Below are 9,595 nucleotides of genomic sequence, written 5' to 3'. Positions count from 1 at the left end.
ACTTCTTGTCCATCCCTGTCCCATACGATCCGCTGTAACAATACTCATTATTCCTTCTCTTCACTACTCTCCTTCATTATTTTAGTTATCTTGCGCTTTCTTCCACATTATTTGTGTATTATTTTTACTGATTTCACATAAAGACGGTGTGTCCCAGGTGTTCTTACGTGTGTTATTATGGGTCTTGAGTTCCTTGTTAGTTTACTCAAAGTGTCATTGAGACTGACTGCCATTACACTTACTGCTAAGAATGGCTCCACACCTCAGCTTGTGCTTGATGTGAACGTATTCCCTTTAAAGCATTCAGGTAGTCTTTTGCTTGCATCTGTGTGTGGTGTGTGTGTTGTGTGTGTTGTGTTGGTGTGTGTGTGTTGTGCTGTGTGTGTGTGTGTGTGTGTGGGTGTTTGGGTTGTGTGTTGTGTGTGTTTGGTGTGTGTGTGTGTGTGTGTGTGTGTGTGTGTGTGTGTTGTGTTGTGTGTGTGTGTGTGTGTGTGTGTGTGTGTGTCGTGATGCTGTGTTTTCTATCCTATCTGATGAAATCAGTTGTTGTGAAACTTCTCCGCTCACCTGTTGATTCCCAGGCCAGTCTCTATTGTTCCAAAACACGGAGTGACATTGTTAAACCACGCCACACCTCCATCCCCCTAATCTCCTCTTTATTAATATCTGCTCCAATTACGCATTAGATTCTCTTTATTGCATCTCTTTTTTTTTCACTTTATTTTGGACAGGTTAACGTTACAAAATAAACAATATAAATCAAATATAACAAACGTCTCATGTAGAGAAAATGACGCGTTGACACCAGATTTAAGCTAACTGCCTATTTCGTCTTTAGTCGCAAGAATAGCACTATCAAACCACAAGAAACGCAGAGGATACATAAGCAGGACAAATGAGAGCAAAGACAAGCTCCGAGTGAAAGACCTGTTTTACTACCTAAATGCACTTTATGATCATCAAATCTTTATATGACCGATACGGTTACAGCAAATAAGGGGTCTAACTTGATGCTAGGGCGAATAATGTCCAAAAGGTGTCTTGATGAATTCAAGCCAAGTGGAAAATCATGTAAAGTTATTACGTGTAACATAATAGCACAGATCTCTACAAACCTCCCTTGCAGTAGTCTTTATAACAACATTTTACCATAGTGGACACGTTCCAAGTTGCTAGAAACCCATCACATCGTCACCAAAGGGAAGTCTTGAATGCTTTTGGGAACATGAAAGAGAGAGAGAGAGAGAGACGAGAGAGAGAGAGAGAGAGAGGAGAGAGAGAGAGAGAGAGAGAGAGAGAGAGAGAGAGAGAGAGAGAAGAGAGAGCGAGAGAGCGAGAGAGAGAGCGAAGAGAGAGAGACGAGAGAGAGAGAGAGAGAGGGGGGGGCGGGGGGGGGAGGGGAGAGAGGGAGAAATCTGACTGTCGTGAAGAATTCCGATGTCCTATGAAGGGGGTGGAATTTTTCGCTTACGCTACATTTCCTGTGTAACTGTGTCAACGAGCAGCAACTAAATATTTCACAATATTTTCCACACAAATAGATGAAGACATTAAGTGAAAATTAATCAACAGAAGTGGATTGATGAGATAAAACCAATTATGCGTTTCGGGGAGTTAGATGTGTTTTGCCATGTTTTCTAAAACAATTGGTCTGAAATGAATACACAGTAAGTAAGCAAGGGAACCTTTATAATAACCTAGACCTACATTATTCTTGGAGCACAAAATAATTCTGAATTAATAAAAAAATATATATACGATATTTCAGACTACCTTGCTTGGTAAATAAAATAGTTATTTGAAATAATTAAAACTTTTTTTTAGATCACAATCATAATCATTGAATCACAATATAATACGCACATGTGTAATTGTGGTTTGTAACGGTCTGTAACGGAGGTTAAAACCGGTCACTGGGCGCGGTTTGTCGCGTTCCATGGGCATGGCACGGTCTGCCACGCCACATGGGTGTCACGGGTCGCACGTACATCTCTCCGTGATAAATAAAAACGTCGACGCAGTCCTCTTCCCTGTGGATTATTACTGCGTCCGTTTGGGAAAAAGTCTACTACCAAAACACTAGACCTTGTTTGGTATTTTGGTGTTTTATTAGGATCCCCCAKTAGCTGTTGGAAAAAGCAGCAGACACTCTTCCTGGGGTTCCACACAAAACATGAAACATAATACAGAATGACATAATAACAGAACATCATTAGACAGGAACAGCTCAAGGACAGAACTACATACGTTATACTTTGAACATATAGTGTCAAAATGAGCCCTGAACCATGGGAATATAACGTGATAGCCCTGTACTTTCATCCGGGAAACGGGGACTGACGACAGATCATGTATAGTAGCGTGTAACATTAAAGAATAGCCTAAAAGCTATACAATCATCATGTAGCCTAATCATTCAAACTCAGCCGTGATGGACTTTTCAAGAAGTAGTCCCTTGTTGAAAAATGTTTTACATATATATATATATATATTTTTAAATGTTTACCTTTTAATCCTAGACAGATTATACATATATTGTAGCTTTTGGAGACATGGCTTCGTGGATAGTGGTAAAGACATGCAGCAATTACGTAAAGGGAGCGCATCATAATAAATCGTATGTAAAAACAAAGACTCCCTAGAGACGCCAATTAAAGTGTAATTACTGTTAATATTCTGCTGGGAATTTGCCTTCCATAGGATGACCTGAATTCCGACACTCATCTACATTTAGAGGAACATGATTGGATGACGTGATTTTGGCTTGGACTCGACTGTGTCTCTGTTTAGATTCCTCAACACGATATGTGGGTCTGTCTGCAATGGGATTCATCCCTTCACGTATTTTTTACTTTTGTTAGAGTTATATTTTTTTAAACAACTATATATATATATATATATGTGATTTTGGCTTGGACTCGACTGTGTCTCTGTTTAGATTCCTCAACACGATATGTGGGTCTGTCTGCAATGGGATTCATCCCTTCACGTATTTTTTACTTTTGTTAGAGTTATATTTTTTTAAACAACTATATATATATATATCACTAATACAATGATTTGAGTTTTATTGGCCTATTACTTACTCATCGACATCTGACATGCATAAGGATATTGAAGAGATTCCAGCATATCAAAAATCCCGGGATAAGCTCTGCTTGAGTTGGCCTACAGTCCGAAAACAGAAAAGGTTACTGGAAATGTAAACGAGGAGAAATAGGTTGMAATGTTTCCCTTTTCTCGGCAGTTGTCCCTTTTATCCACTTAAACGCTCTCCATCCATTTCTATGGCTCCCATCAGAGGGATGTGAATGTATATGTAATCAAAGTAAAACAATTGTTTTCAGTTTTCAAATTAGGCTTAACGTTAATAAATGTTATATTATTTGGCACAGGCCTACAGTAGTACAGAAAACAGCAAACACCGACCCTAGAAATTGATATAGCCTATAAACCTTGTCTAACTTTACACACAGTCAAATGTCAAGATTTTGAGCAATTATTTTACTGACAATTGTGGGACTACTAGTTTGTACAATCTCAAATCCGTTTTCTATATTTGTAATAACTTCTAAACAGCACAGGGTACATAATGTACATGCTACATAMACTAAACGATGTCTTTCCTGCCAAAGCTGCTGAGCGTCCGTGCGTTGAGAATGAATACTGAAAGACAAACGGCGACGTTCCCAATTCAATCAATCACATTTTATTTAGTCCTTTTCACACACAAAAAACCGACAGAAAAGTAAAGTGTAGACGTTCTTTACAATAGACTAACCCTGAGMGCAAACAGCAGCGCAGGGGCAACGAAACTCACAGGGACTTTTTGGGTTTGTTGTCGGACTAATGTTTGAATTTGGGGTTTTACTGATCTATTCTATTCTATTTGACCTTTCTCTAAAGGGACAAGTGGTACCAGGGTCGAATAACCGGCCAGGACAAACCGTCTCATAGCCTAGACAATGATGAACGGTTGTCTTATTCGCGCGTTAAGAACAACAATATTGTTTTCACTCGTTGTGAATGACACGACACGGATAAAAAATAAAAAAAAAAAAATAGCGACAAAGAAAAGTGACTTAATGAATTAAATTGTAATTAACTAGATTAATATAAGATAGAGACATATACAACGGCAAGTTGTTGATGACCATGACAGACTATGAGCGTGTTGTGGCTATAGGAATCAGAGGTCATTGACTACGGAGAATTTGGGACTTGAAATTAAACGACAGTTATCATATGACACATATTAGGCTTTATATAACAACATATAGACAATAGATCAAGGCTAATTAGTTACGTGACGAAAATCAGGCAAGAACCTGTATAAATACAACAACTAGCTACTAAATCTAAGATCATAGTTGACCTTTTTTGTTGTTTACGAGACAGTCCAATGTGTTGACCAATCCTTAGTCTACATAACAATAAGAGGTAGCCTGAATCACATGGATCATTCAAACGCGCATCTCCTTACACATACACTCCGGTCGGTTATAGCATGAGGGAGTGAGTTCATTCGCTGGACGGTTTCTCCTCTCTCCGGTCCTCTCCGGTGTGAAGTTCAAGGCGTTTTGTGTTCCTTCTCAACAAAAAAAAAAATACGGCAGACGTTTGTTATTGGTCGGTTGAGGACGTTACATCACTCCCGGTGATGACGCGGCCCGTGTCTTCGCGCATCCTTTCAGCCTTCCCGCGTCTTTAAGTGATTCTTGTCGCTCCGCGAACCGCTCCAGCCTCCCGACCGTTAGTGAGAGAAACAACCGACTAACGTTTCCTGTMTCTGAAGGAGACTGTCTCTCTAGATTCTCTCTCTCTCTCTCCGCTCGCCGCTGTCCAGAGAAATTATCATATTTAGCACACCGGCGAACGAACGACTTTTTCTTTTCTGTATTTGACTAAGAAGCTCAGTTTTCTTCTCGTCTAACGTTACCGAGTAAGTATAGCCGTTCATGCACTCTCACGTGCGCGGTTCTGCCGCCCGTGTGTGTGTGTGTATGTGTGTGTGTGTGTGTGTGACTTTCACTAACCCCCTACGTTTAGGTTGTGGCCGGTATTGTTTCCTCGTCAATAGGATATCAGACACAGAGAGAGAGAGAGCTCTTAACTACGTTTTTCCTGTTAGGATATGGTTTACTATGTTCCTTTTTAAACGCAATGTGTAAGTATCAATTCTTCAGTTTTATAGTACACGTGTTCTTTATCCTAACCTAGTTTTTATACTACGATCCTAGCAGAGACTGTTGTTGATTTTTTTTTTTGGGGGGGGGGGACTTGGCTCTTTGATATACAAGTTGTTATTTATTCTTATTCGCATGACGTTCTCCTGATCCAGTTTCTCCTCTTTGATTTTATCTCCTAGGATAACCGATTTGTTTTTTAGTTTTTTTTAGCGCACTTTGCAGCTACGCAATGACTTTTTATCTCGCCAGTTTACAGGAGCCTCGTAATGCAACTGGCAGTTGACACGTTTTGCTGTTACTGTACGAGGGTTGTGTGTAAATAAAGGGACGTTGTGTTACTCATTCGTCAGTAAATGAGCATTTCTGATGTGCGTTTAGCCATCTCTCTGCTGTAAAATCACTTCTCCTTTTCCCGGCATGTGGTAACAGCTGTTGGCTATTGTTGCTACATGAATATGTGCTCTTCTCTTTCTGACGGTGTCAAAATGCTGAACAGTTGTTACCTGTGTTCGTCTCTGTCTGTGTTAGCTTTTTGTTGGACGTAATCATTTTTACGTCTTGAAACAGTATTTTTTTTTGACAACAAGTGGTCGACTACAAAGGCTAGGTGAATGTCACCTAGGTAGTTTGGAACAGAGAAAATGTCCTTAAATCTAATTTACTTTGTGTACTGACGTTCAGTGTCTTTTCTTTAGACTTTATTACATTTTCTGTTGCTTTTTTTGTTGTTGCAGATTTTTGTTTTTTTTGTTCATATGTTTTTATGTTGCTTCTCTTTGCCTCGGGCGCATTGGCAGTCGAGTCCAGGACAGGTGCATCAAACGACGGGCTACTGGCGTTTGAAAATTGTGTCCAAATTCTATGGGCTACACTAGATATATATATATATATATATAGTCTCTATATCACAGATCTCGGCTGGTGATATACTTTGATTCGGATGAATTAAAATACTTAGTCCCATGCTATGGTTATTCAGTGTTTATTTGTTTAATCTGTACATTATCAGGAGGTTGTTTGATCACGACTAAATTATTCTTATGGGACACACTTAAATGAGTTGACCTGACTGAAAATCTATTTATCTTTTCTTCCTCACTGAAACCTCTCAGTCTGGTTCTTGTCGTCACATCTCCATTTCGGAGGAATCTGAGGCTTCATTCTTGGTTCCATAAGCAGATTCCTTAGCTTCAGTTTCATATGTCCAGGTCTAGTCTGTAGTTTCTGATTCAACTGGTGTGTTCTGTGGTGTTTGGTGAATCAGGATTTTCATTATTTTTTTTAACCTTTATTTAACTAGGAAAGTTAAGTTAAAGAACAAATTCTTATTTACAATGACGGCCTACCGGGGGAACAGTGGGTTAACTGCTTTGTTCAGGGGCAGAATGATAGATTTTACCCTTGTCAGCGCAGGGATTCGATCTAGCAACCGTTTGGTTACTGGCTCAACGCTCTAACCACTAGTCTACCTGCCGCCCCTTTGAACATGAAATATAACTTTATACTGGGAATTTGGCTATTGATCTTAATCCGTTCTCATCCTGTTCATATGAATGTTAAATTACATACAGTGCAGCTCTGTTGGGATTGAGATTTGACTAATTAACATTTAACAAAATAAAGTTTGTTTAATAACCGTTATGGTGGCCCAGAAGGACATTTCTCTTCCTGATAAAAGGTCGTAATTAAATGTTTTATCATCACCGTTTAATCATATAATTACACCGACATTTTCATACATTTATTTATTGTACAGCGATAGGCTACGGTGTCCAGAGATGACTAATATGTGCCAAAGCTACTACCGTATATTCGAGCCTTTCTCCGTAGAAAGTTTGTAGTTCGATTCATTTGATGTACTGTTGACACTTTTACAGCCCTAGTTACAGTCAATTTATTCCTGTAAGTACAGTGGAATTACAGTTGAATTATTCCCGTAAGTACAGTGGCATTACAGTTGAATTATTCCCGTAAGTACAGTGGAATTACAGTGGAATTATTCCCGTAAGTACAGTGGAATTACAGTTGAATTATTCCCGTAAGTACAGTGGCATTACAGTTGAATTATTCCCGTAAGTACAGTGGAATGAGGATCTAACCCTGATTTGGGGTACAGTATGTTCATGAGTCAGTAATAAGAGAGAGAGAGGGGGAGAGAGAAGAGGGGGAGGAGGAGAGAGAGAGAGGAGAGAGAAGAGAGAGAGAGAGAGAGAAGAGAGAGAGAGAGAGAGAGGAGGAGAGAGAGAGAGAGAGGGAGGGGGGGGGGGGGGGAGAGCGAGAGGGAGAGAGAGAGAGAGAGGAGAGAGAAGAGAGAGAGAGAGAGAGAGAGAGAGAGAGAGAGAGAGAAGAGAGAGAGAGGAGAGAGAAGAGGAAGAGAGAGGAGAGAGAGGAGAGAGAGAGAGAGAGAGGAGAGAGAGAGAGAGAGAATGGAAAAGAGAGAGAGGGAGGGGGGGAGAGGGGGAGAGGAAGAGGAGGAGAGAGAGAGGGGAAGAGAGGAGGGAAGAAGAGGAGAGAGAGGGGAAAGGGGGGAGGAGAAGAGAGAGGGGGGGGGGAGAGAGAAGACAGAGTAGGAACAGAAACATTGTCTCAAATCAAATCAACTAAATATGTTTTAATTTCAGAGCCCTGTTTCCTACCCAGTGACCCTATTTAATCACCATGTTATTACAATCACAACAAAATGATTTAAAAAATATACCTTAAATAAATGTAAGAATTGTACAATAGTGCAGACAGGAATCTTGTCAGATGGAAACCTCTTTTCCAAGCATACACACGTGTACAACACACGCCCATTGGCCTGGCCTACACCCTATTCTATACAGTGTGTTATGTATGACCAGGGCTTATAGGGTGTCATATAACAACGTGTGGAGGAGGTAAAGGAAGATTGTGCTCAGGAGAGTTGATGCGAGGAAGTTGGGCGTTTTGTGTTTTTGTTTACACGTTTAAAAAAGCGGGCAGGTCACCCATGATGCAAGACAGTTATTCACGTATCCACGTGTGTGAGGACGTCGGGAGTTACGTGGGAAACGGACACTCTGTGTAACAGTGAGAGCTGTCAGTTTGAAAATAGGTTTTTTTGGTTTTTGGCTAGAGGCCATGCGGACGGCAGATGGGCGTAAGCATCATCTGCCATCCATCTATTTATCCATCCATCCAATGGTTGCATGTTTGAATCCAGCGATAGAAGTACGTTTTGTTTTAAGTCTATCACAAACCTTAACCCTTCCTTAACCATTACCTTAACCATTACCTTAACCATTACCTTAACCATTACCTTAACCATTACCTTAACCATATACCTTATAACCATTACCTTACACCATTACCTTAACCATTACTTAACATCACTTACTTAACCATTACTTACCATTACTAACATTACTTAACCATTACTTAACATTACCTTAACCATTACCTTAACCATTACCTTAAACCATTCGAAGTTTTGCCTAACCTTAGAATTCTAAACCTTATGAATAAACTGAACCCTAATTTAAATATTCAGAGTTAATGCTCAAACTGAACCCTAATCTTAAATATTCAGAGTTAATGCCTAAACTGAACCTAATTCTTAAATATTCAGAGTTAATGCCTAAACTGAACCCTAATCTTAAATATTCAGAGTTAATGCCTAAACTGAACCCTAATCTTAAATATTCAGAGTTAATGCCTAACTGAACCTAATCTTAAATATTCAGAGTTATGCCTAAAACTGAACCCTAATCTTAAATATTCAGAGTTAATGCCTAAACTGAACCTAATTTTAAATATTCAGAGTTAATGCCTAAACTGAACCCTAATCTTAAATTATTCAGAGTAATGCCTAAACTGAACCTAATCTTAAATATTCAGAGTTAATGCCTAAACTGAACCCTAATCTTAAATATTCAGAGTGTAATGCCTAAATGAACCCTAATCTTAAATATTCAGAGTTAATGCCTAAACTGAACCCTAATTTAAATATTCAGAGTTAATGCCTAAACTGAACCCTAATCTTAAAATATTCAGAGTTAATGCCTAAACTGAACCTAATCTTAAATATTCAGAGTTAATGCCTAAACTGAACCCTATCTTAAATATTCAGAGTTAATGCCTAAACTGAACCCTAATCTTAAATTTCAGAGTTAATGCCTAAACTGAACCCTAATCTTAAATATTCAGAGTTAATGCTAAACTGAACCCTAATTTCATATTCAGAGTTAATGCCTAAACTGAACCCTAATCTTAAATATTAAGAGTTAATGCCTAAACTGAACCCTAATTTAAATATCAAGAGTTAATGCTAAACTGACCCTAATTTAATATTCAGAGTTAATGCCTAAACTGAACCCTAATCTTAAATATTCAGAGTTAATGCTAACTGACCCTAACTTAAATATTCAGAGTTAATGCCTAAACTG

At 39.0% G+C, this 9,595-nt stretch overlaps 1 pseudogene; it reads left to right on the top strand.

Annotated features, from left to right (window-relative positions):
• The first annotated feature begins 4,444 nt into the window (after nucleotides 1-4,444).
• The window catches only part of LOC139024888 (prospero homeobox protein 1-like), a 15,854-nt pseudogene continuing 10,703 nt past the window's right edge, over nucleotides 4,445-9,595 (top strand).

Source organism: Salvelinus sp. IW2-2015, unplaced genomic scaffold (genome assembly GCF_002910315.2).
Source record: "Salvelinus sp. IW2-2015 unplaced genomic scaffold, ASM291031v2 Un_scaffold1984, whole genome shotgun sequence".
NCBI lineage: Eukaryota > Metazoa > Chordata > Actinopteri > Salmoniformes > Salmonidae > Salvelinus > Salvelinus sp. IW2-2015.
Note: the sequence above shows the minus strand (reverse complement) of the source record. Positions and strands in the feature narration are given on the sequence as shown.